Source organism: Mustela nivalis, assembly GCF_964662115.1.
Source record: "Mustela nivalis genome assembly, chromosome: 7".
Taxonomy (NCBI): domain Eukaryota; kingdom Metazoa; phylum Chordata; class Mammalia; order Carnivora; family Mustelidae; genus Mustela; species Mustela nivalis.
The window spans coordinates 27,271,185-27,298,996 of NC_139026.1; the positions used below are offsets into that span (position 1 = coordinate 27,271,185).

The 27,812-nt window shown below is 36.9% G+C and overlaps 1 long non-coding RNA gene across 1 annotated transcript in view; it reads left to right on the forward strand.

The window, feature by feature from the left end:
- Positions 1-846: 846 nt before the first annotated feature.
- Positions 847-27,812, forward strand: part of LOC309869618 — a 205,382-nt gene continuing 178,416 nt past the window's right edge. The window contains exon 1 of the long non-coding RNA XR_014314292.1: positions 847-930. This is a non-coding gene — a long non-coding RNA (uncharacterized lncRNA). The remainder of the gene's footprint in view (positions 931-27,812) is intronic.

Sequence of the window (27,812 nt, forward strand, 5' to 3'; positions counted from 1 at the left end):
GAATATCTCTCTGTAAGTCTTCTATTTGAGAATAACCTTGTCAAGAATTCTTGGGTTCCCTGAAATTTTGATAAGCTTTATGAGAGAGGACAATGACTTGGTGAAAAAAGAAAAGGAATTCCAAGTATAATCTATATATTCCGAATACTTTTCACAAACCGTTAAAAGTTGGATGTATGAGGGGAGAGAGTTTATGTGGAACTCTTATATGGAAACTCATTAGAGGTTTAGGAGAAGATAGATCCAGGACAGAATCCTACATACTGGTGCCAACAGAGCACATGATCTTGGGAAAGTCACTTAACCTCTCCAGATTTCTGAATCATCTATACATAAGTAATGATAGCAACATCTACTAAAACTATCTCTAGGGTTTCTGGGACTAAAAGAGATAAGATAGAAGGAAACACTTTGTAAAACACCATATAGATGATAGTTGCTGTTGAGATTTTAATTAATATAATCTGTAATGCTTCCAAAATAATTCAGTGTGAGCATCAACAGCAAGGGGCAGGAACCACTCTGTCTACACCTTTTATTGTGAAGTAATTCTGAAAAAGGAAGATATAAACTACTAAGCATGGTAGAGTTTGCTTTTGTATTAATTCACAGAAATATATGTGTGTGTTGGTAGACCCTGTAGTTATACAAAGCAATCTTGTTTTGAAAATGATATCTTAATGTATACGCTTCTCTTTATTGACTAAGGCTTTTCAGATTCAAGATTTCCCTCTGTTTTCATAATGATAAGACATCAGAAAAACCCCTGTAAGCTTTTTCCTTTCTTTTTCATGGTTCACTCAGTATCCTGTCTTACAATCTCTTGTCCTTTGGCCAAAGCTTCCAGGACAAGTGGCATCTCCAATCTGAGGAAGTTAAAGACTTGGGAAAATGGAGAAAATCACCACATGTCAGGATGTCTTACCCACAGTAAGCATTATTGTTTTCACTTATGGGTATAGTAATAATTTCAGATGCTTAACTACTGGTATTTTTTTTTCCTCTGCCACTATATAAATGTGTCTGTCAAGTTATCCCCAAACGATAGCAAATTATTCCAAAGGGTAAGGGGATATACACTATCCCCTTTTATTTTCTATATTTTGAGAATGTCTAAGTGAATTTTTTTTCATTCAACCTAAAGGATATTTTTAATAAAAAAAGATTTTTTTAATGGTCACCTACCAAAGTTATTTTTTAATTTAAATTTCCCACTCTTAGCTATTACATTTGCTTTATATTTACCACTTTCTAGGTTGAATCCTAAGTACTCCTTTGATTGATAAATAAATGCAAGAGTTTTAAAAAAATCCATTTTGGTTTATATACTTAAATACATATGAAATAATTGACATATGGCTTCTTATGTTTGTAAGCATTTAATAATGAAAGTGCGATTTTGTTCTAAGCAATGAATCAGAGAATGCTTTGGCAATCCAGTTTCTGCCATTTTGAGATTATGTATTTCATACTTTAACATTTTAGCCAAGCCTGGAGTCTGGATATTTTATGAGTTTATTTATAAATATATTTTTAAAATATTATCTCATTCTATACAATATACCACACATACTTGTAACTGAAAGGCTTTCTCAGAAGTTCTTTGAACTGTAACACCACAGATGAATATTCTAATACAGGTTAATATCAGACGAAGCCATCTTTGTGTTTCGGGAATCATGAAGACAAGTTTTAAGTTTTAATCTCTAAAATGTGTGTCAGTTGATCTGAGTTCAAACATGCCTGGGAGATTCTGAGAGCACAAACCGAACATTATGCTTCCCTTTAACTTGAGAGGACATCTAGAAAAACTTAAAAAATAAATAAATAAATAAAAGCCTAAAAAAATAAAATTACCATGAGAGTAAGCTAAGCTGAATTCAAAGGAAAAAATAGTTGCTTTGATTATGTTTAGGCATTCCCACAATTATTCTTTGGAAGCAAATGTAATGTTTCAGACAGGCAGCAGCTGCTGCCCCTTGATTTGATACTGTGACAGCTCAGTCAGGGCCTTGTAGGTGCTGGGTACTGTCTATCCTGAGAGTACCATCTTCAGACACCCTTTTGTGAGGTGAGTTACTATCCCTAGTTGGTACTTGGGGAAGCTGGAACTCAAAAAGGCTTGGTTGAATCAGAAGACAAATCATCTTTAGTTTTAACAGTCCGAGCCGTGGTTAAATTTTCCCCCAAGTGACACATGGAGTCTGCGAAATAAAGCAACAGTGTCAGGCTACCATTTAAAGGGCGCATGTGGGCACAGACGCTCTCACTTTCCTGCCTTGGCATGTCTTCCCTCCATTCTGTCTTTGTTAAAATGCTACTTGTTCTTCAAGTCTCAGTCCAAAATGCTGTCTCCATCCTGATCATCCAGGACCTGTGTCTCATTTTTCCTGTGTTCTTAGTGTGTTGTTTTTATTTCTGTTGGGACACTGGCAATAATACATTCATTAAAAGTACATTTATTGATGGGCCACTTTGTATCTGGTACAGTAGTTAATCGTGGTAAGTCTACCTTTCCTTGACTTATTCATCTTTGTTTTTCTCATAGCACCTAGCAAAGAGACTTGCTTATAGGCACTCAACAGAGATTTGAATATAATTCCATTCTAGCCACTCATTGCACCACATCCAACCTCACCAGTGATTTTCTTTTTAATAAAATAGATTGCAGACAGATGACACACTTAGGATACTGTCCTGTATATTGAAGAGTTGATAATGGGGATCTCCACAATTATGCCTCAGTGGCTTTCACAAAACTTTGCCATGCTGCCCACATTCACTGTGGAGGTTTTCCCTTCTTTAAGAGTTTCCTTTCAATTCATCTAGGAGGGAAAACCTTTATTAAATACTACCATCTTTAACACCTGTAGTTTCTGTGAGAGAAAGCTTTTCAGAGTTTTTGTGGGCTGTAATGGCTGAAGATGAAAAGAATGGAGTTGGAACACTAGAAATAGAAGCAATTAGGACTGGGATGAATCAAAATTATATAAAAATATAGAATTTTGAAGGTTTCCTGGATCCTGAAGGCTTGGCTATAACCCAGAATTTTATATATTTTATATATTATAACATGGAGTGGATTGCTCATATGAAACAGCAAGAGGGTCTTGTGTGTGTTTGTGTGTGTGTGTATGTGTATGTATATATATAGGATGACTATATATATAGTCATATTTCATAATAGTCATTCGTATATATAGTCATATTTCATAAAATGAATTATGGAATTTTTCCATAAAATTTTTCCATATGCCTTTTTGGCATAGTAAGGATCTTATGAAAGTCATCCTTGAAGATCAAACACCAGCCATGACCCAGAGCAGGACATGTACCAATGATTAGAATTATATGCAAATGTCTGTGTTGAATGCATCACTTATAAAAGTAAATATTAAAATTCCATTACAGGTGCGGGTACATAATGCTGCCATTTATGTTGTCTGAGGCTGATTTCTTGTCAAGAATTGCAAGGTGTGGAATTATGATGTTTTCTGAAATTTAGGCCGATACGAAATTATTCATGGCTGTTCTAATCAGAGTAGAACATCTCATTGAAAAGCAAAAGGTGAATAAGACTGGCAATAGATATTGAAACTATATTCCCCAGCCTTAAATTATTAATACTTCTCATCTAAGAACATTCTTCTCTGTTGCTATTAATTTGTAGTTATTAAGGATAGGCTATAAGTAATAATAGTCTCTTACTTTTGAATAGAGCTTATAAATTCTTCAAAATGTTTTTATCTAGATTTTTCTCAACAATATAAATATATTAACATATATTTAGAGTGCTAATGGTGTTAGGAACCTTATATGTTATCTCATTTATTTGCAAAACAACTCTTTCAGATAGTCCCTGTTATTTCCATGGTAAAAATTAGAAAGCAAACAGATACACTTTGAACTAGTTTAAGTTTGTCCAGGTAATCTGGGGCAGAGATGAGATTTAAATTTAGACTTTTTCTGCTTTCAAAGCTTTGTAATTTTCCCTTGAAAACTGGGAAGTCCATTAACTTGCCCAGGGTCATAATTCATGACAGGTTAGAACCCAGTATTCCCATCTTTTACTTATTACTGTATTTTCTATTACTCTGTACTTTATGCATATACATTAGAAAGCCAAGATTAATTTTCATAATTTAAAGATTTCCCTTTTCTTGTGAAGGTTAAATTTGGTTCTGATAGGAAATGTGCAGCCAAGGACTGCTTACCTAACTAGAAATTACATATGAAGCCCATCTTTTTCTTGTAGTCATGCTGTAGACAGCAAAAGTTATCCTAAGCATCATTTTACCAGCCAGGAACTATTCCTCTGAAAATCTCTCCCACTTTAAATCCCTGAGATTGCATAAAATACAACCTTTGGACCCCAGTGGCACCCTGATAATAGCTGTCAGGTGGGGTTAAATTGTCTCCTGATGAATTTGTCACCTTCTTAAGAAACAGAGGCAGTGTCTTTTTTGCATTAATTTCTTGTAACTCAGATATTATGCAAATGTGACAATATACATAGTTGTAGAAATTTGGGAGGAGAAAACTCTAGAAGCCAGCAGTCAAATGAAAGCCCATTCTTTGGACTGATAAATGGCAAAATTTCGAGGATACAGTCCTGTTCAAGCGAGTTTTAAAAATATCTTTTTTATGACCAGAGAAGAGTTAAAAGGAGCAAATTAACTTTGGCATTTCTAGTTCCTTCTATATACATACTCAGCTCTAGGAACATAGCCCCATACATGTGTTCTTTGGACTTGAGTAAAATCAGGGAAATATCTATTGAGTCTGCCAAGGTAATGGGAATTAAAGTTAGGTAGAAATATTTGGAAAACTTTGAATTCCAACTCTCAGAGAAGACTGAATACAGACCTTTTTATTGTAAAGGCCATGGGTTGCCCCTCGCTAGGGTCAATGAAATCAAAGATGGGAACAGGGGATGTTTACTTTGAAAGCACAGACCTAGGTGGCATTTAGTGGATTTGAATGGTACTTTTGTGTTAGCATCTCCTTACTGTGCCCCTGAGTATTTCACACCCTGGGACAGGATGGGCCAAGCTAAGTAAACATTAACAATATCAGATGATTAAAAAAAATATTCAAATCCCCAACAATCTTATCAACAATACTGGCCAAGAATTCTGGGAGGGAGTGGCTCATTGGTCTGCCTGGTTCTCGAGGAATTACATGGATATCAGTCCTAGACACTAAGGGAATGACTTGTCTTATTTTCTTAAGGGCACATGATAGACAGATATTCCTTTTATGCCATGGATGCCCTCTGGGGGTCTTCTAGAGTTTAACCTAGGAAAGGTTACCCCTTTGTATCTCTTGCTTGTTTAGAGGCTGGGGTGTCAGTTATTTAAAGTTCTTAGTTTTGTAATGGATTTCTATTGACATTACTTCCCCATTTGCCTATTATTTGAGATGATAGCTCAAAAAAAGTTAAGCCTTAAGTGCAGTCTTGATGACTTAATGTTCCAAATGTTAGGAATGTAATTTGAAAAAGGAAATTGGGGGGGGGCATGCAATTAAGTTAAAAGAAACTTGACTTTCTACCAAGATGAGATTGCCATGAGATAAATGCAGAAGTGCAAATATTGTCCTGATGAGTGAAAGGTTTTAATACATGCATGACCAGTTAGACCAAAGCCCTCATTCTAGAAATTTTCATAACAGAAGTCTGTCTGTCATTATGTGAGTTCCAAAACATCCGCTCCATGGAACAGTGGAGTGGTGCCTGAGGTCTCTGTTGTACCAGGGTAAATTTCAGAACTATTAGAATGAATTAGCATGGGAATCTTAGAATTTGGAGAGGCTCAATGAGACAAGGCCTTGTTCATGTAAATATCTTGCTAACCTCCATGATACAGTTTGTTGGGAATGAGTATAATATTGCGGGAACTTCTAGGACTTAGTGTGTTTCTAAATAATTTATTAGCTATTGGCCAAGATTTAAACATCATAGTCCCTTTTCAGAAATTGAGATATTAAAACATCCATTCAAATATGTTCCTAAACAGTACACTCTTAATTAAGTTTTAAATATATTCTAGAAGCAGAATTTTTTTTTAGAAGTAGGATTTAAATGTTTCTATAGTTTCTCCTTTTGAACAAATTCATGTAAGTTATGCTCTTCTAAAAAAAGTATGATTGCTCATTCTTAAGATTTAGAAAAGAATGGGCTTTCAAAAATCTGTAAAAGCATTAGATAAAATTACAAAACAATCTTGTCAGCTAATCTAACACTTAGCAGCAAACAGCAAGGCTTTAATTACATTCTTTAATTTGGTTTGTATATGTATGTGTGCGTGTGTGAATAGCAATGATCTTAGTTTTTAAAAATATCATTCCCCTTGATAAAGTTTTTTTTTAAATGATAAAAGACAACAAGTGCCCAATGACTTTAGTGAGACTAACAGTGCATATAGTGAGAGGTTTGACACAGAGAAATATATGCTGGGGAAAAAAAAGAAAGGAATGGGTCTAGGGACATGGTGGATGGTGCTGTACTTGTCATTAGGAAAGAAGCTTATAGGACATGCCATGTATTTCATGTCAGGCTGGTCAGAACCATTATTTTAAAGATTTTATTTATTTATTTGACAAAGAGAGATCACAAGTAGGCAGAGAGGCAGGCAGAGAGAGGAGGAAGCAGGCTCCCTGCTGAGCAGAGAGCCCAATGCAGAACTCGATCCCAGGACCCTTAGATCATGACCTGAGCCGAAGGCAGCGGCTTAACCCACTGAGCCACCCAAGCGCCCAGAACCATTATTTTAAAATGGTGTCTGTTTCATTGGGAATCATTTTACTTCTATACTTATGCTCAAATTAGGTTAATTTTTCTTTTAGTTTTCTCAAAGGGGAAGGTATACCATCTCTTTACAGACCTCCAGGGAAAGGCATGGAGGTTTGAGGCAAGAGAACCCTAAACAGCCAAATTATATCATAGGCACAGATTCCATTATTCAGTGGCAACTCTTCATCAAGCTTTCTGTGGAAAGTCAGCCTTTACCACCGTACTGCCTGCTCACTTGTTCAGTTCTGACTGAAAAACATGTTCAGAAAAGAGATTTCCTTTTTTTTTTTTTTAAGATTTTATTTTTTTATTTGACAGAGAGAAATCACAAGTAGACGGAGAGGCAGGCAGAGAGAGAGAGGAAGGAAGCAGGCTCCCTGCTGAGCAGAGAGCCCGACATGGGACTCGATCCCAGGATCCCGAGATCATGACCTGAGCCGAAGGCAGTGGCTTAACCCACTGAGCCACCCAGGCGCCCAAGAGATTTCCTTTTTAAAAAAACAGTGAGCAGTGATCACTGTTTTTGAATGAATGCAGAGCACATGGATAAACTTTTTTCTTTAAAGCACAATTTCGGGGTTTACTATTGTCAGGAAACATATCAAAGTATATGTTTGAAGGCTAAATGTCAAGATTCCTGCTTGGTCTGCCACAACTGTTTCTCACCTTCTGCAAAATCACAGACAGGTGTAAATGTTTCAGCGAATGAGATGTTCCATTGTGTAAAATAATGAGTTTCTAGCTTTCATGCTACAACACAATTCCAGGGTCAAGCCATTTCTTTTTAATAATAAGGACTATGGGCATAATTATTGTAATAGTTATGGGATGCATGCCACCATTAAACAAGTTATGTGTGTTCTTGAAGTCTGTTTTCCCATCTGTATAATGAAGATAATAATGCTCTCCTAAATATTGTTGTGATGATTAATGAGAAAATTCATGTAATTACAGGTCTGTAGTAGGTGTTCAATGAACAGTAGTTATTCTTCTCAGTTATGCCTTTACATTGCATAGGATATTTGTTACTTCAAGGAAGGTACAGATATGATCAAGTAGGACTCTTTCTTTCCCCAGGGAGTCAGGCCTTCAAAGAAATAAACAAAACCATTCATGGAATGACTCTCCATTAGGATGGTAATAAATACAACTCTGCTGTTCTTGGTGAAATAGCCCCGATGATTACCATGCTCTTATTTTTCTCTGTCAGAAGAAGTTAAGATTATAGCCCTGGGTCAGTTTGACTTAAATCCAGTTTCTGGTCATCTGAGCCCTATGCTAACTACCTTTTAAAAATTAGAATTCTGCAAAAGAAGGGAACTTTTAATAAGCTATTTTCATGTACTATTTTAAGTCATAAACTTATAGGAGTATTGACTATTATGCAATTTAATTAATGTTTTCTTCCTTTGTTTTGGGTACTTATGCCTGGGAATAGTATTGAGAAAGGCATTGTTTTAAGAATTTGAAGCAATAAATAACCCAACACAAATGACTCATTTTTCCCTGGATTGTGATATTTAGAACAAAACTGAAAAGGTAGATTTTTAATATTACAAGTGATTAGATTATTTCTCCTATTTTTTCTCTGTGCTTAATACATTGCATTAGTCAAATCCCTATCCCCTGGTTTTAAAGTGAAACCAGTCTTTATTTCAGTAAATTTTTGAGAGCTATGGTTTTGTTGACCTACATGTAAAATACAGAAATTTCCAAAATGAATTGGCCAAAATATAAAAGATTATTTGAGATGAAGGCTAATACTTCCTTGGAAGTCATCAACTGTTGGGTTATTATAGCTGTTGTTCACAATATACAAGGTTCAACTAGTCACACTTGGCAGGGTTCAATAGTTCATCACAGATAAGCATCTACAGTTAGATATGCTTTTGAAACTTGTCAGGGAAATCTTAAAAGCATTGTCTCATTAATTTTCCTATTATTTCTCATTGTATCTGTGGTGGCAGATAAGATTAAAAGGCTTCAAAACAATATATGCATTAAATGAAAAAGACCCATTTATTAATCTCAGCATAGAATGGAAATTCTTCAAGTTGATTATGTCTTGCTTCATGGTACACATAAAGCAAAGATTTAAGTTCAGCACTGATTCCAAAGCTTACACTGAACTTTCCAGCTTTGGCTATTTCCTTCTATAATAATACAAGGAAAAAAGCAAACCAAGAAATGAAGTCTTTACCTCTGTAAGGTTCTGTATCCTTTTCTTATCTGTATCCTCTATCAATATCTCTCATGGTTTTTTCTCCATCAGCCCCACAATCTGTCTCTGTAACATTCCAGTTTCGAGGCTTTTAATCTTCCTATCTATGTCTGACATCCCATTCAGGTTAACAGTTTCCTTGCTATCATCTCCCTTCAGAGAAAAATCACTGACATCAATAGCAAGAGAAAGTCTTGTATGTGTCTAGTATTTTATGTGTGAACTTCACATTCAGTTTGCCTCAGTGTCATCTTCTGCAAAATGAATCAGTGTTAGTTCTTCCATGTTAACAATCCTTCATCTCCTAACCTTGGAGATGGGAGAAATTAGTGCCCAAGCACCTATAACCTGAATGCCTTGGATTTGAAGTCTGTTTCTAGCACCTACTGTCCCTGTGACCTTTGCTTTGTTTATTAGTCTCAGTTTCCTCATCTATGGTTTGGGCTTAATAACAATTTCTCTTTCTGAGTATTGTTATGAAAATTAAATGAGAAACACACACACATATACACACACTCTCTACTGAAAAAGAATCTGGCACATACCAACTGCTCAATAAATATTAGCTCCTATTACTAGCCACTTCTACTAGCCTATAATTTAAGTTTATAAAATGGTTTCAGTTACAATATTTCACTCACCCTTAGCAAGGATCCCAATACCAGGAAGAATACTGAGGCCCGGAAAGGTCAATTGACTTATTTAAGATCAATAGTTGATAATAGGTCCAAAACTGGAACCTGAGTGTCAGTCTCTTAGCTCAGGATTCTTTAAGCTACACAAACATAATAATATATTTGCAACACAGTAAGTCTCTAATGGCTCACACCCAGATTTTGTGATCTTTATCAAATTTTCTAGCAGACTCTGTTGTTGATGTGATCACTGTTGTTATTTTATTATTTTTTAATTTAAAAAAAAATTATTTATTTGACAGGCAGAGATGAGAAGTAGGCAGAGAGAGCCAAAGGCAGAGGCTCTAACCCACTGAGCCCCCCAGGCGCCCCTGTTGTTATTTTAAACTACATGGCTACTATGAATAATCATGATCTGTTATCTAAATTACCTAATCTAGGAGCAATGTCCATTACAGTAAACTTGGGTAAAGTCTAATTTTACTCTGTCATGACAGAGTAAAGTCATAATTTTACTCTGTCACTCATAGTTTTCTGAGGCCGTAGGTTGGGGTAGGGAATGGATTGTTGCAGAGTTAACTTGAGGATTGGCATTGCAGATAAAAGCCAAGGCTTTCTCTGTGTAGTAATGTGCCACTCCTAGGATGTTCTGCTACAGTAGTGTGGATTGTGGGTGTGTGTATATTATTTGTGGGTCTAATTGTATGGGAATGGAGAAAGTAGTCCTCTTTTGAAAGCACTGATACATTTCTGTTCAAATGCATTAATCAATATTCCTATCTCAACCATTTATTTGGAGAGAACAAGTTCAAGTGCAGGGCTGACTTACTTGGCCTCTTTACTGAGAATGTGTGATTAATTTTGTGCCTACAAGGATAGATGTGCAGGAAGCTTTTCCTTTCCTTTGTTATTCCTGTAACATCTACTGACCTATACCTGGAAATTGCCTATGACAAAAATGTCCAGAAGAGAATAGCAATGAGCAGACAGACAAGAGAGAAAAGGTACAGGAAGGCAAACTGGGTGGGAAGTCTGTTTTACAAAGTAGTAAATGGAGTATTTTACTTATTTTATTTTAACAACAAAAAGGCATTATATTAGAAGAAATATAGTTTGAGATGGGTCAGGTACTAACCAAGGCAGAATCATCAACAAATCTTATGGGCTTCTTTTCTTTTAACCAGACTTCTTGTTTTGTTTTCACCAGGGAAAGATACTAATTGGTTATTGAATTCATGGTATTTGACAGGTAAAATTCCAAATAGGCAAACCTCATCATATCATTTTCTTCATACAACCCTAACAAACCTCTGCTGTAAGTATCTTGATTCTTGTTTTACAGATAAGGTTTGGAAAATTAACAATTTTCATAGAGCTGATAAATTGGAGTCAGAGTTGGAATAAATTTCTGCTGGGGCTTGAAACTTGTGATCTTAGCCATTGAACTTGTCAACATCTGTTGAGGATGATGTTCATGAAATGTATGATGGTTAATTTTATGTGTCAACTTGCCTAGGACACTGTACCCAGATATTTGGTCGTTTTTTCTAGATGTTGTTGTGAAGGTATTTTTTGACAAGATTAATATTTAAGTCAGGGGACATTGAGTAAAGCAGATTACCCTCCATAATGTAAGTGGGGTCCATCCAATCAGTTAATGGCCTTAACAGAACAAGAACAAGAACAAGAACAAGAACAAGAACAAGAACAAGAACAAGAACAAGAACAAGAACAAGAACAAGAACAAGAACAACTGGAATCCTGGGAGAAGCACTTCTGTCAGCAGATGGCCTTCTGACTTGAGCTTCAGCATTCACCTTTCCCTGTGTCTCCAGCTTGCTGGCCGGATCTGCGGTTTTGCCACTTTGCCAGCCTCCAGAATCATGAGAATCAATTCCTTAAAACGCATCTCTCTTTTTATATATACACATCCTGTTGACTTGTTTTTTCTGGAAAACCTTGACGAATACAGGATGCTTCCTCTTCTTCATTCAGGTGAGTTGGCTGAGTGATGAGCCAGAGCATTTTTGCCTGGTACAGCTCTGTAGGTCATGCCCAGATGGATATGAAGGACCTTCACGAGCTTTCTCAAGAGTGCTGGCAGGCACTAAGAGCAGATGAAGCTCCCTTTCTGTACTCTTTATTATCTACCTCTACCAGCATAAGATGGGCCACACTATTTAGTGTGTAATAGATACATTCCAATTTTGGGGGGGAATATATTCAGAAATCAGCCCACAGTTAGGACATATGTGATATACAGCTTTTTATATAAAATTAGCATCTCATGAAAGCCTATCACATACCAGGTACTATGACAGGTCCTTTTCATATCCAGAAAGATGTGTTATCTTTCACTTCTTGTAAATAACTCTAAACATAACAAAATAAACACCAGACTTTTTCAGATGAGGAAATTAAGACTCAAAGTCTTAGATAATTTGTAACTTTCATTAGGTAAGTCAACCCAGATCTGTCTGACTTCCAACACCACTTTTCAAACAACTACAGTTGGTAGCATTCTTTGGTACATTATGTACTCATGAAAATAAGCAAAACAATCTAAAGTATGAGCACTGAATACAGACTAGTTTATTTTCAGAGACTAAACTAAATGTTATGATATTCTTAAGTAAATATCTGCTAATAGAATAATCTTTGGTGATCTACCTCCAGTATGCTCTGCAATTCTTTAATTTTGTACTTTAACAGTGGAATGAACAGTTGGCCTTATTTAGTACAGTAACTACTCAGTGCTATTTTATCATCATACTTTTATCTGTTTTAATAATATTGGATTTACAACATTTATAATTCATAATGTTATTCTTTCATTTATTCACTTTCATTCATTTAATGAAATAGTAAGAATGGAAGGTGATGAACTCAGCTATATAGGCAAAAATGTGCATTTCTAAACCTGAACTGTTGACAAGTGAACAAGTACCACTGTTGAAGAATTCAAAATACTTATTTAACAGTTGGTATATATACTTGCAAAAGGGATGTTAACATATGGTGAATGCAAGTATGTTGGCATTTTTTCAGAGAGAGATTAACTTTTGAAACTTGTTAATATGTCTTTTCTCCTCTTTCCATCACAAATTATCTTCAGACTTTTAGAATCTAGTTTGGCTAGTCCATGGTTCAATACAAAAGCCTACTAAGAAAAGCTAAAACCAGTTAACAGAAATGAAATGCAAAACCTTTAGTAAGCACTCCTTGATACCTTCCAAGTTATGAGCATATTTTTGAAATTCATGTTCCACATGACATTTTGTGAGAAAGCTAATGGTACCTCATAAGCATTTATCAACCTAAATGGAGACCACCACATTAGAAAATGTATGGCTTAACACAATATTATCTCTAATATTTAGCTTCAACTCTAGAAGGCAATATTATCTCTTTATCCTAGCAAATTAATATGCTTGACCAAACTAAATCTGGACAAAATTAGATGAGGTTTAAAGAAGTCAGACTGTGGTCGGCAGATAACTTTAGTACAAGTCTAAAATAGAATCAAGAACACTGGAGCTGTTCTACTTCTGAACATGGAGATACCTTGCCAAGACATGTGTCATCATCACTACAATGAGTGCATTAGAGACCAGGAAAAGTGTTGGAAAGTCCCACAGTGAGGTAGCTGCCAAGGGAGGTGATTCTCTCTGAACCTTATTTTTATTTTTTTAAAGATTTTATTTATTTGTTTGACAGAGAGAGATCACAAGTAGGCAGAGAGGCAGGCAGAGAGGTAGGGAGGAAGCAGGTTTCCTGCTGAGCAGAGAGCCCGATGTGGGGCTCGATCCCAGGACCCTGAGATCGTGACCCGAACTGAAGACAGTGGCTTAACCACTGAGCCACCCAGGTGCCCCTCTCTGAACCTTATTAAGGTAACCTGGGTACTATCAAATTTAGCCCATAAATGATTCAAAGAAGTAGGAACAGAGGGAATATTCCAACTAGAAAAAAACACTAAGTTTCTCCACTGTCAATTTCCAATAAATCTTGAACTCTTTTTCCTTCCTACTCTCCTCTCCAAAGCTAAAAATGTTCATTTCAAAATAATGGGCTCAATCTGAGTCCTTAGGTTGGTATAATGATCTGATGACTATTTCAGCCTGGTTAATTGGTGGATAAGGCTCAAAAACATGGAACCAGGTTAAGCATAATCACAACTCTATAATGACAACATTTTGTAAGCTCAGAGAAGCAACTGGATCCAAATGTCTAACTTGTTTATAATTTAAGTAGATTTTAATATTATAGATACTATATAATTCTCTGCAAGTTTATTTGATGCAAACTAAGTAGATGAGAATTTCTGAAGGAAGAGAAGAGAGTATTTAATTGAAACCAAAAGATTAAGTGTGTTGAGTTACCATTTGGTATGTGTCACAAGCTGTAAAGCATTAGAGAGGAAATTAGCAGGCCCACATTTAGTGGATGTTAGCAGGACTCAAACACATAGGTCTTCTCTGCTGAGAAATGAAAGATGTCTATTGGGGGAAAAAAAAAGACATATCCTCTTTGATATATCATGTAAAAGGACAACTAGTGCAATTGTAAGGCAACAGGATGTGGGTGTCTGATGCTGCACATGTTGACATCAGCAGCTGTGGGGACATTTTCCTTGGGTTTCACACCAACAGCAAGCAGTTGAACCCGCTTCTGTGAGTAGCACCACACACAACATCAAGCAAGACTTTGTGGCTCAGCATCTCTCATGGCCTGGTTGTCCACAGGGTCTTAGAGGGACGTTGACATTGCTCAACAACTTTCTTCCGCTCTGTGACCTGACTTTGCCTCTGGCGGTTTTCACAGCTGCGTGGGTGCTCCAGTCTGCTCACAGAGGACTGTGGGTTAGCCACCTGAAAGATAAGAGGGGCCATTTTTTCTTCCATTCCTGATCCTGTCTCCTTGGTAAAGATGGCAAACTGTTGTTCCCTAAAATACAAGGATGTGGCTGGAGCCATATGTATGTTCCTCTCCATTCTTCGGAGCCTCTGTCTCCCTCCCTGAGTCCTCCCCAGACCAGTGTCGTATGTGACACACATCATGTCCTGCTCTCATAATTATTGTTGGTGTGCAAATCTTACACCTCCTGTTTGAAACAGGAAACATGACCTACTAATCTTTTTATTTTTCACAGAAGCTATAAGAGGACCTGAAGAGCAATATCTGTTAGATTAATTAAACATCAGAAGCATTTGAATGAAAAACAATAGGTGTATTAACCCTTTAACTATTTACTGAATGGCTACCAGGATCTAAGTACTATCCTAGTTCTAAGTGAATAATGTAAGTTCTTGCTGTGGATTAAGTCACGTGTGTGTGTGTGTGTGAGAGAGAGAGAGAGAATGATAGAGAGAGAGAGAGAGAGAGAGAACAGAATGTTGTAGGAGTGCAGAACAGGGAGGAATGAACTCTGTTTGGAGAGGTCAAGGCTTCTAGGAGAGGATGTGTTCATCTGGATCCTAAATGATGGGAAGTATTCAGTAGGCAGAAAAGAGGAAAAGGGAATTTTGGGCAAAGTGAACATTCCTTGCAAAACCATACTCATTGCAAGTAATATTTTAATTAGGAAACTAAGAAAAGTTGAGAGTGATTGGAACATTGAGAGAAATAGGTGGAGAAGAAAGGAGGATGTATTTATTTTCTACTGATGCATAACATGACCACAAATTTAGTTGCTTCAAACAATACATTCATTATTTCAAAGTTTCTGTGGATTAACTGAGTCCTCTGCTCAGGGCCTCACCAGCCTGATATTGTAGAGTTGGCTGAGATTCCCTGGGTTGGCTCCTCCATAGGCCTTTTGACAGACAACAGGTCAGTTTACTTCATATTTGAGGCCAACGAGAGAGCTTCTATTTCACCTTCTCTTAAGACACTCACCTCATTAGATCAGACCCACTCAGGACATTCTCCCTCTTGATTAACTCAAAGTCAAGTGATTAGTAACCAGAGATATCCCATCATATTCATGGCCCTGCCCATACTCAAGAGAAGGGTTTTATAACAGGACAAAATGCAGGGGATTGGAAAACTGCCAGCCATCTTACAATTCTTCCCACCACAGAGTAAGAAGAATGAATCGTATAGAGAGAAACTAAAGGAGGAGTCTAAAACTTGAATTTTCTCTAGGTGCTGCCATTTATTATTTATCCTTCTCAGGTCATTTTATTAATATCATTATTTTACCTATAAAATGGTATAATAACCTTCACAGAGATGGTCTAAGTAGTAAGTAGGATTAAATATTACAGAAAAATCTGCACACTGCTCTGGGTTTCTGTGTTTGGTATAATGGATCTTGAAAGTCATGTTGGGGAGCTCACACTCTATTCTTTAGGATAGGGAGTGGAAAACTTATCAAAATCTCTCAGAAGGAAAACAAACAAACAAACAAACAAAAAAAAAAAAACCACACAATCTAATTTGCTTTTTTGTACTGGGCCCTGATGTTCAGTAGTCTGGCCTCAAACCAACCAATCATTTGTATTTTAGTGCTTCTAACAAATAGTGAGAATTTGGCAATTGTTTGTGGAAGTTTTTTAGTAAGGGACGTTTCAAGCATATACAAAGTAAATAGAATAATATAATGTATCCCTGTGTATTTATCATTAAACTTTAATAGCATCAACATTTTGCCATGCCTATTTCAGTTATATCTCACCCCTCTTCCCATCTCTTCCAGTTGTGTATTATTTTTTATAGACTTATTTTTAGGGTTAGACTTACTAATTTTGACTAAGTGATATATCAAGGTAACTCACACCCCTATCAAGATATGAAATGTTTTTTTCACCTCAGAAAGTTCATGCCTCTTCCATGTTAACCCCTCTCACTTACTTACAGCTGCTGCTCCATTTTTTACCCATGGGCTTGGCCAGTTTTAGAATCAATTCAAATGGAAGCATACAGCATGTATGCTTTTGTGTCTGGTTGGTTTTTGTTTGTTTTTTAAAAAATCATTTATTTGAAAGAGAGAGAGAGTGTGAGGGAGGGAGGGGCAGTGGCAGAGGGAGAGAATCTCAGATAGGCTTCCCACTGAGCACAGAGCCCAGATTGGGGCTCAGCTTCAGAACCCTGAGATCATGACCTGAGCTGAAATCTTGAGTTAGATGCTGAGCCACCCAGGGGTCTCTGTTTTTGGTTTGTTTGGTTTTTGTTTTCTGAAGCATAATGTTTGTGAGATGCATCCCTTTGGTTGAGTGTATTAGCACTTTGTTCCTTTGTAGCATTTCATTTAAAGAACATAATACATTTCTTTTTTTCATTTTTCATATATCTGGGCTGTTCCCAATTTGGGGCTATTACAAATTAACTGGCTATGTACATTCTTATAGTGTCATATATTATGTGGGTATATATTTTCATTTTTCTTGGATAAATATATAGGAGTGGGCTGGCTAAGTCAAAGACAGGCACATATTTAAGTTTACTAGAAACTGGCAAACTTTCTTCCAAAGTGCATACGGCATTTTTATACTCCCATCGGCAGTGTTTGAGAATTATGGTTGCTCTATATCCTCTCCAATGCTTGGTGTTGCCAACCTTAATTTCAGTCCTTTTGATGGGTATATGCTAGTGTCTCATTGTGGTTTTAATTTGTATTTCCCTGATGACTAATGATATTGGGTCATCATGTTTTGATGAATAACATTGCTCAAGAACATTGGTTTTAGTGTCAGACTGACCCTGGTTCAGATTCTTGCTCTGCTTCTTGCCAGGCAAAATGCTTGACTTCTTTGCCAAAGAAATAGAGTTCTAGTACATCGTGGAGTTGTTGTGGAGATTAACTGAGGAAATACATCTAAAGCTCTTAGCAGAGTTCATGGTGCAATAAAGAGTAATTTTACTATCCATGAAGAATATTTAATGAGATATACTTATTGATACACAAATTGTCAAGTAGGTTATTTTTATTTATTTTAATAAAACATTTTTTTAAAATTTTGACTATTTTAAACTTAAAGAACAGTTGCAAATATAGTACAAAGAATTCCCATATATCCTTCATCTAGAGACTCTATGCAAGATTTGCTGGTTGTCCCAGTACCATTTTCTATAGCAGAAGGTCTGAATCATGTATGTTTTTAGTGATCATGTCTCTCTCGTTTATTTGAATCCAAATAGTACCTCAATCTTCCCATGGCTTTCATGATAGCTATATTTTAAAGATCAGAAGCCAGTCATTTTTTGTAAAATACTGTTCAGTTTTGTTTTTTCTAATGTTTCTTTAGGACTAGCCCCAAGTTGTGTATTTTTGTTCAAAACATTACAGAAGCAATGAGTATGTGTTCTTCATATTATACCTATAACTTTACTTTAAATAGAGGGAGTTTAAGGATGGGGAGAATCTCTTGTGCATACAAAGGCCACAGTCCCAAACTCTCCTTTCTCATCTCTACAAATGACATAAGCAAGCCTCTCTCTGCCCTTGATGATTTCCTGCCACAGTATCCCTGAGTGTCTGGACCTCTTGGACTTGGCTACACATCACAGGCCTTTCCTCCCATGATGAAGATGCATTCCAAGGCTGCATCTTCCTTTATATCCTTCCCCCTTGTTGCTCTGCAGAAGCACACAATGTCCGGGCCACCCACTTCTCTCTTTCTCTTTCCCACCTCAAGTTCCCTCTTTTTACTAATTTCAATATATGCCATTTAAAAGATTTTTAAAATTCAAAGAAAGGCAGGCAAAATGAATTTTTAGAGGTGAGAGTGAAGGAGACATAACCTTAAAAAAAAAAAAAAAGAAAAAAGGATTAGCTCTTCCTTCTCAAATATATCTGGTTAAATTCACTTAAGTATTAAGGTAGGGAGTAACATAATCTGCCTGTACTCCCCAACAAGGTGTGGACCTATATCAGAAAAAAACAGGAGTTTGGAAAAGGGCATGAATAGTTTAAAAATTCTCCTAGGTGATTTGGTGTTCTCCTGTCCACACCTCCTGTATTTTAGTGAGACTCATGTGATAGAATCAGGAGAGAAGAGAGTAAAGGATAGAGCCCAGAGCTCTCCAGAAACGTAAGAAGTAGCTGACACCAGTGAGGGTTGAAGGCAAGTGAAAGGACCAAAGCCAGGAGTAGGAGTCTCCTATGCTTTGAGAAGGAAGGGGTGTGTCAGCATTATGAAAACTTCAGAGAAGTGAAGTAGGTTGAAGAATGAAAGACAATCACTGGAACTGGAAGTTAAGAGGTCATTGGCGATGTTTTTGTTGCTGTGTATTGTTGGAGGTGGGAAGACAGAATGGAAGCCAAATTTTGTTGGGTCAAAGAGTAAGTGGGAGATAAATAAATTGAGGTGTCTCCTTCAAGAAATGGTGTAAGAAGTGGAACAGGGAAGGAAACAAAAAGGGGGGTGGCTTATATAACAATGGGCAAATTATTTCTCTGGCTCTCAGTTTCTCCCTCTATAAAATGGGATAAGAATAGTACATGTCCCATAAGATTTTGTGAGAATCCAATAGATGAACAGATCTCATCCCAAAACAGTTTTGGGAACATGGAGAGTACTCAGAAATGTCAGCTGGGTAATTACATTATTGAAGGAGAAATTAACTCCTTTCTTCTTATTCCAAAGTCTCAGGGTCTTTCCATTTGCCCATTTCCATTGCTACTACCTGCTCTTCCATGTAGGTGCCTCCTCCAGATGCCAAACACATTATATACTTAATTCAACTTCTGGTTGCTCCTCAGCTCCGCAGTATCGTGGCAGAATTCTTTAGTCTTTGAAAATATCTGCTTCCACTCCCCACACATACTTCAAGTAGCTACAAGACTATGAGAACGACCACCACAACAAAACACAACCAGTGGGAACCTACAAGAACTCTGAGGAGAAATGGTATTATTTTTCATTGACCTTCCTTTCAGGATGAATAGGTACCAGCCCTCAGTGCTTCTAGCACCATCCTTTCCTTCCCCTTCATCCTTTCTCTCCCCACTATCATTCTTGTTCCTGTGTCACAAGATTCCCAGCTAACTCTACATTTTTTTCCCTTAAATTTGGGAGCCTTGCTGCTGCTTCTTCTTCTCCTCCTCCTCCTCCTCCTCCTCCTCCTCCTCCCCCTTCTTCTTCTTCTTCTTCTTCTCCTTCTTCTTCTTCTTCTTTTAAATTTTATTTATTTATTTGACAGACAGAGATCACAAGTAGGCAGACAGGCAGGTAGGGGTCAGGAGGAGGCAGGCTCCCTGCCGAGCAGAGAGTCCGATGTGGGTCTTGATCCCAGGACCCCGAGATCTTGACCTGAGCTGAAGGCAGAGGCTTAATCCACTGAGCCGCCCAGGTGCCCTGGGAGCCTTGCCTCTTCTTCAGCACTCCTTGCCCTCCTTCGCCTTCCTTTTTTTTTTTTTTTTTAATAAGATTTATTTGTCAGGGAGAGAGAGACAGAGACAGAGCACGCAAGCATGGGGAACTACAGGCAGAGGGAGAAGAAGGCTCCCTGCTGAGCAAGGAGGCTGGTGCCAGACTTGATCCCAGGATCCTGGGATCATAAACTGAGCTGAAGGCAGATGCTTAACTGACTGAGCCACCCAGGCTTCCTATCTCCTTGCCCTTTTAAAATATTGCCTCCATCATCTGCTTGCCCCTATATGTTTGATGTGGGATACTTTGAGGAATGAGAGAAGAATAAATAAATACTGGTGTTCTAATGGCATCGTGAAAAAAAAATTGGCTTTTGTATCAGGAGGGTTTAAAGCTTGGGTACAGCATTTACTGGGCACTCATATCACTTTGGTTCTTTGTACTTTCACTTGTTCATTATTAAATATTATTCAAACGGGACTGATGATCTAACCATGTGACCATATGATGGAGATTAGTGAAGAATAAATGAAGTCATATGAAAGAGTCCATGGCAGTAAAAGATCTGCACAGACACATCAAACACTTTCCCCTTCTGGGCGTTCAAAAAGGACTAAATATGTGTAATTTATATAGTGGGGAATAACTTGGCTGCATCCACCCCAAAGTCACTCTTGTTTCATGAAGGAAAAATAACATATTCGCTTTTTTTTCCCCCCTCTCCTCACAGAGTCATTGAAGGGGAATAAATCTATTTTGGATAATGGTGAATAGAACGTTGGAGACTACTATAACATCCTGTTGCAAAGCATGCATTTATAGAAATGGAAATAGAGTTTGGGGGTACTAAAGTCTAAATGAGACATAAAGGAGGTGTGGGCTCACCTGAGAATATAGGCCGGGGGCAGGGGTGTTGAATCCTAACTGGTAGCTCCCTTGAGTTCGTCTGTTTTGTGGGTTCTATATCACATACGGATGGAGTGGGATTTTTACTCTTATTTCTTAGAAGGCCATAACATGGACCAGTTAACTTTTATTTTCATCACCCTGAGTGTACAGAAGCGGTAATGTGTATAATAAACAGTGGTTTTCCTGCATCAGTGTTGTTGTATCAATACCCTTGCTCAGATGCCTGCTGCTGGCTTGCCTCAGAGGCAGGGCATCCAGGCCTCATGGGCTAGCAGGGAAGGAGGAGCTTCCTCCCCAGAGCTAAGATTTACCTTGTACAGCTGCCCCAGTTGGTCTTCCTACCATGACTGGAGTTTACCTGAAGAACTGCTTGGATACTTAACCTTTCTAATGGAATTTTCAAAATGGGGAGTGGTAGGATTGGATGTGGAGGTTGACCTCAGTTCCCCCAGTCCTTTGCAGCCACTAATTCTAAAAAGTCATAGTCACATCTGTTGTGGATGAAGACTTATGCCTGTTCATTAGGAAAGCTCCCCTGCCCTTTTAATGCAATTGGCTTATTCATTCAGGCCTTGATTAGTGTATATACCATGTGTTACATAATGCATGGTGCCGATAATTCAGTCTGGTGCTGTTAGATAGGCTAGGTTCCCTACAGCCAGCAAAGAGGGAGAAGAGCCGATCCAGAGAGAATTCCTGTGCCATAGACACAGCAGATTCCTGGTCATCAGCCTGGCGCAGGGAGGAAAATGGGGCGTGTGTTCACGGGCGGATCTGCCCATCTTCCTGGGATGCAGCAGTACAGTGTTGTGGGTTTTTTTTTTTCCCACTTTGTTCTCGCAACATGCGTCAGCCCACAGAGTCTCCATTTCCTCCTGCTCCTAAAACCCTTGTCAGGCAACCTGTGTCCCTCTTCTCTGTGCCTGCAGCACATGTTTTTCCTTGAGTGTCTCTGTCTCCTGTGCCTGCATCTGAGATGAGACTTCCCGCTCTCTGTACCTGCATGCCATGCTCAAGTGCATCTCTCTCCTGTGCTTCCGGCTCTGCCACCTCCTGTTTGTCCGCATTCTGGGTGCCTCCAGTCCATCTAGACTTCATTTATTGTTCCTCTAGCCTGTGTCTGAATTCATGTATTTCCTTACCCTATGTCTGTGGTGCATGTGTGCCTCCTGTGTACCTAGTGTAGCTCACTGGGTTGTTGTTCACCTATTAAAAGACATCTTAGATCCTTCCAGGTTTTGCCCGTTATTAATAAATCGGCTTTATATACGTTCTTAGTGGGTTTTCTGTGGATATATGATTTCACTCCAGTTGGCTAAATATACTGGAAACAATTAGTGCACCATATGGTGACACTAGGCTTAGCTTCAGAAGAGTCTGACAAATGCCTTCTCTAGAGGTAGTACTCTTTGTATTCCCGTCAGCTGTGAATAAGAATTCCAATTGTCCCGCATCCTCACTATCAATTGGTATTATCAGTTTTTGTAATTAGCCACTCTAATAGACGGATAGGGTATCTCACTGGTGTTTTAATTTGCTTTTCCATAATACATGATGCATATTGTTGTCCAGTAATCCCCCAGTGTTGAGCATTTTTCATGCTTTTGCCTGTTTATATATTTTATTTGGTAAGTTATCTATTCATATTGTCCTATTTAATTCAAGGATTTTGTTTCTTATTGTGGATTTTTTATTAGTTCTCTGAATGTATTACATGCAAATCTCTCTATATATACATATATACATACATATATATATATATTTGAAAGTATATTGTCCTATTCAAGGGTTTGCCTTTGGTTTGTCTTTCCATTCTTTCAACATTGTCTTTCACAGAATGGACATTCTAAATTTAATGAAGTCCCCATTGTCAATTGTTTCCTTTGACAGATTGTGCTTGTTATTGTATATAAAAATTAGTCATCGAAGTAACTGGTGAATTTTCTCCTGTTTTCCAGTATAATTTTTATAGTTTGGATTTCATGTTTCAGGAAATTAATAATTTTGAGTGAATTTATGCCTAAGGTGCAAAGTTTGTGTGTCTGTTCATTAATTTCCTTGTAGTTATCCTTATCATTTGTTGATGATTATTGAGGACTAACAGACTCTCCTTTTTGTATTGATATGCCTTTATTCCTTTGACCAAGGTCAAGTTGTCTGTATTTGCATTGGTCTGTTCATGGACTCTCCATTCTGTTCCATTTATCTATGTGTCTATTTGTTTTAAAATATAATGCTCTCAGGGCGCCTGGGTGGCTCAGTGGGTTAAGCCTCTGCCTTCGGCTCAGGTCATGATCCCAGGGTCCTGGGGTGGAGCCCCGCATCGGGCTCCCTGCTCAGTGGGCTCCCTGCTCAGTGGGCTCCCTGCTTCCTCCTCTCTCTCTGCTGCCTGCCTCCCTTGCCTACTTGTGATCTCTGTCTGTCAAATAAATAAATAAAATCTTTAAATAAAATAAAATAAAATATAATATAATGCTCTCTTAATTATTGTAGCTTTATAATAAATTTGGAAGTGTGAGTTCATTGACTTGCTCTTCATCAGCACTGTCTAGACTACTCAGTGTTTAAAATAAATTTGCCAGTACCTACAAAATAACTTGCTGATATTTTTACTGGAATTTCTCTGGATCTTTAAATCAATTTAAGAAGAATTGTTGTCTTAATAATTGTGCCTTTGATCTAAAACAAGGACTATATCTCAATTGATTTATTTTTATTACTTTCAAAACCATTTCTTACTTTTTACTTTTTTAAAAAAATTGTCTGATTTATTAGGAAAAGAAAAAAAATTCACTCATTTTCCCCACCCCCCATTCCTGCCTTTCGCAACTACCAATCCTTCCCTATATCTATGTACTTTTTTTAAAAAATTCTAGATATAATAGAGATCATGTGCTATTTGTTTTTTTCTGACTTATTTCACTTAGCATAATGCTTCAAGGTCTATCCATGTTGTTGCAAATGGCATGATTTTATTTATTTTTCTGGCTGAATAATATATGTGTGTATAGTTATGTGTATGTATATGTGTGTGTACATGTATATATGTGTGTGTATTATATATTATTCAGCCATAAAAATGAGTAAAATCTTGCTGTATGTATGATGTGTGTGTGTGTGTGTGTGTGTGTGTGTCCATTCATCCATCAGTGACACTTAGGTTGTTTCCATATCTTGGCTATTGTAAATGATGCTGCAATGAACATGGGGGTACATATATTTTTTTGAATTAGTGTTTTCATTTTCTTTGGATAAATACCCACAAGTGGAATTGCTGGATAATACAGTAGTTCTATTTTTAATTTTTTGAGAAACATCCATACTGTTTTCCTTAGTGGCTGCAACAATTTACATTCTCACCAACAGTGTACAAAGGTTGTCTCTCCTTCAGAACCTTGGCAACTCTTGTTATTCTTGTTTTTTGTTTGTTTGTTTTTCATAATAGCCATTCTAACTGGTGTGAGTTAATATCTCATTGTGGTTCTGACTTGCATTTCCCTGATGATTAATAATAAACATTTTTTGGTGTGTTTGTTGTCTATTTATGTCTTCTTTAGAAAGTGTCTATTCAGATATTTTGTCCATTTTTTAATCAGAATGTTCTTTACTATTGGGATTTTTTAATATTAACCCCTGTCAGATATACAATTCGCATATTTTTATTGCATCAGTAGATTGCCATTTCATTTTGTTAATTGTTTCCTTTGCAGCTCAGAAGCTTTTAAGTTTGATGCAGAAACTTTAGTTTGTTGCTTTTGCTTTTGGTATCAGATTCAAACAGATTCAAAGACTCATCACCAAGACCTGTTTCAAGGGTATTACTGATTATGTTTCTTTCTTTCTTTTTTTTTTTCTAGGAGTTTTATGGTTTCAGGTCTTATATTCAAGTCTTTAATCTATTTTGAGTTACTTTTTGTATGTGGTGTAAGATGATGGTCCAGATTCCTTATTTTGCTTGTGGTTCTTCAATTTTCCAGTTGAAGAGACTGTCCTTTCCCCATTGTATATTCTAATTAATTAATCATATGTGTGAGGTTTATTTCTGGGCCATGTATTCTCTTTCATTGATCTATATATCTGTTTTTATGCTAATATCATACATATCATATCACAATGATTTGATATGATATTATGATAATTAATATCATAATATCATAGTTTTAAGAACTACAACTTTGAAGTATAATTTGAAATCAGGAACCATGATGCTTCCAGCTTTGTTTTTCTTTCTCAAGATTGCTTCAGCTATTTAGGATCTGTTGTGGTTCTATGCAAATTATAAGGTCGTTTACTCTATTTCTGTGAAAAATACTGTTAGAGTTTTGATAGGGACTGCATTGAATCTGTAGATTGCTTTGGATACTAGAGACATTTTCACATTTCACGGTATTCTTCTAATTTGAAAGCATGGAATGTCTTTCCCTTTATTTTTGTCTTCTTCAGTTTCTTACAATGTCTTATAGTTTTCAATATCCTGGTCTTTCTCCATTTGGGTTAAATTTATTCCTAGGTATTGTATTCTTTGTGGTACAGTTGTTGACAGGATTGTTTTCTTAATTTCTCTTCCCAATCGTTTGTTTTTAATGTGTAGAGACACATCAGATTTCTATGTTGATTTTGTATCCTGCAACTTTACTGAATTTGTATATTAGTTCTGACAGTTTTTTTGTGGAGTCATTCGGATTTTCTATGTATACTATCATATCATCTGCTAATAGTAATTAATTTTACTTTTTTCCTTTCAATTTGGATGTCTTTTATTTCTTTTTCTTCCTTAATTGCTCTGGGTAGGACTTCTGATACTATTTTGAGTAGATGAGAATAGACATCCTTGTATTTTTTCTGATCTTAGTAGAAAGGATTTCAGCTTTTCAGCATTGAGTATGGTGTTAGCTGTGGCATTGTCATAAATGGCATTAATTATGTTGAAATATGTTTCTATACCCACTTTGTTGAGAGTTTTCTCTTAAATGGATGTTGAATTTTGTTAAATGCTTTTTTCTGCATCTATTGAGATGATCACATGGTTTTTTATTCTTCATTTTGCTAATGTAGTGTATCACACTGACTGATTTGTGGATATTGAAACATCCTTGTATCCCTAGAATAAATCCCACTAGATCATGGTGTAAAATACTTTTAATGTATTGTTGAATTCAGTTTGCTTACGTTTTATTGAGAATTTTTACTTTTATGCTCATCAGAGATATTGGCCTGTAATTTTTCTTTGTTCTCTCCTGTTATGTTTTGTTATAAAGATAATGCTAGCCTTGCAGAATGTGTTTTCAAGAATTCCCCTCTCTTCTATTTTTGGAAGAGTTTGAGAAGGATTGGTAGTAATTTTTCTTAGAATATTTGGTAGGATTCATAAGTGAAGCTGTCTGGCCCTAAACTTTTGTTTGTTGGAAAATTTTTGATTAGTGGTTCACTGTCATTGCCAGCAAATGTCCTGTTCAGATTCTCTCTCATCATAATTCAGTCTTGGTAGGTTGTATGTTTTTAGAATGTATCCATTCTAGTTTGTCCAGTTTGTAGACATGTAATTATTTATAGTAGTCTTTTATGAGTCTTTGTATTAATCTGTTGTTATTACAGAGATCCTTTGTTTCTATAATGAGACAAAGAAGTGTTACATAATGATAAGGGGGTCAGTCAAACAAAAGAATATAACATTTGTCAATATTTATGCACTCAACATAGAAACATCTATTTTTTTTTTTAAGATTTTATTTATTTGAGAGAGAGAGAGAATGCAAGAGAGAGCCCAGCCCATCCATGGCACATCCCAGGACTCCAGTATGATGACCTGAGCCAAAGGCAGGCACTTAACTAACTGAACCACCCAGATACCCCAACATAGATGCATCTAAATACTGTGAAGAAACTAGTAACAGACCCAAAAGGGAGATATAATTGAGCATGGACAATGAACATTGGCTCAAGATTTTAGTGTGGAAGTTTCAATCTTCTTAATAGTTTTAAAATTGTCTTAAATTTCATAGCCAACTTCTTCTTGCTCAACAATAGAAGATTGTATTATTCATCTGTAACTGTGGATGATTGCTGAGAATAAGAAGTGGCAAATTCCCCAATATGAATGGTCTAAAGTGAAATTCTTCTCAAGTGAAAATTCTCATTAGAATTTCTCCAAGACTAGCTCACTCTCTCTCTCTATGTGTATATATATATATGCATATATATATATATATATATATATATATATATATATATATATGAACTCAATATACATGCATATGTGTGTGTTTGTAAAGTTCCAAAAGTCATATATAGAAGTAGATCTTTGGGACTCAGAATGTGTTAGTGGTTAGGTTCTCAGTTAACTGTTAGTTAATACAAACCCATGATTCCTATGGTAATATAATCACACTGAACTAATCATTGCAACTAACCACACATTTTGTGTTTTTCTTTCCTTTTCTCTGTGCTTACCTCTCTCCATCTAGGCCTTAGCCAATGCCTCCCTGAGCAACCTGGGCTCCCAGTCCAAAAGCAGCACTTATAAAGAGATTCTGTGCTAGAGTGATATTTGGGATGTTGCAAATCCAATTATATAGCTGGGTCTGGACCACCAACCTTCCTTCTTCAAATTAATAGCTTCCCTTGTAGGTGTGGCTCCAGGGAGCAGTAGGCAGCAGTTTCTCTAGGGGCTGTAAGCCTAATTCCAGACCCCTTGGAGTGCTATTGGTTCTGGTGACTCAGAGGCATTGTCCTCTATGTGGTACATAAATAGTTTATCACTGTACTTTGTGAAGTGTTTCTTTCTTTCTTTCTTTTTTTTTTTTTTTTAATATTTGGTCTTTCATTGTTCTGTATGTGGAACAGAGAAGATGCATTAAATGCTGTTCAGTTTCTATGGAAAGGTGAATTCATCCCCTCTTTCATCTTGAGTGCCAGGACACATCTGCCTTCAGGAGCAC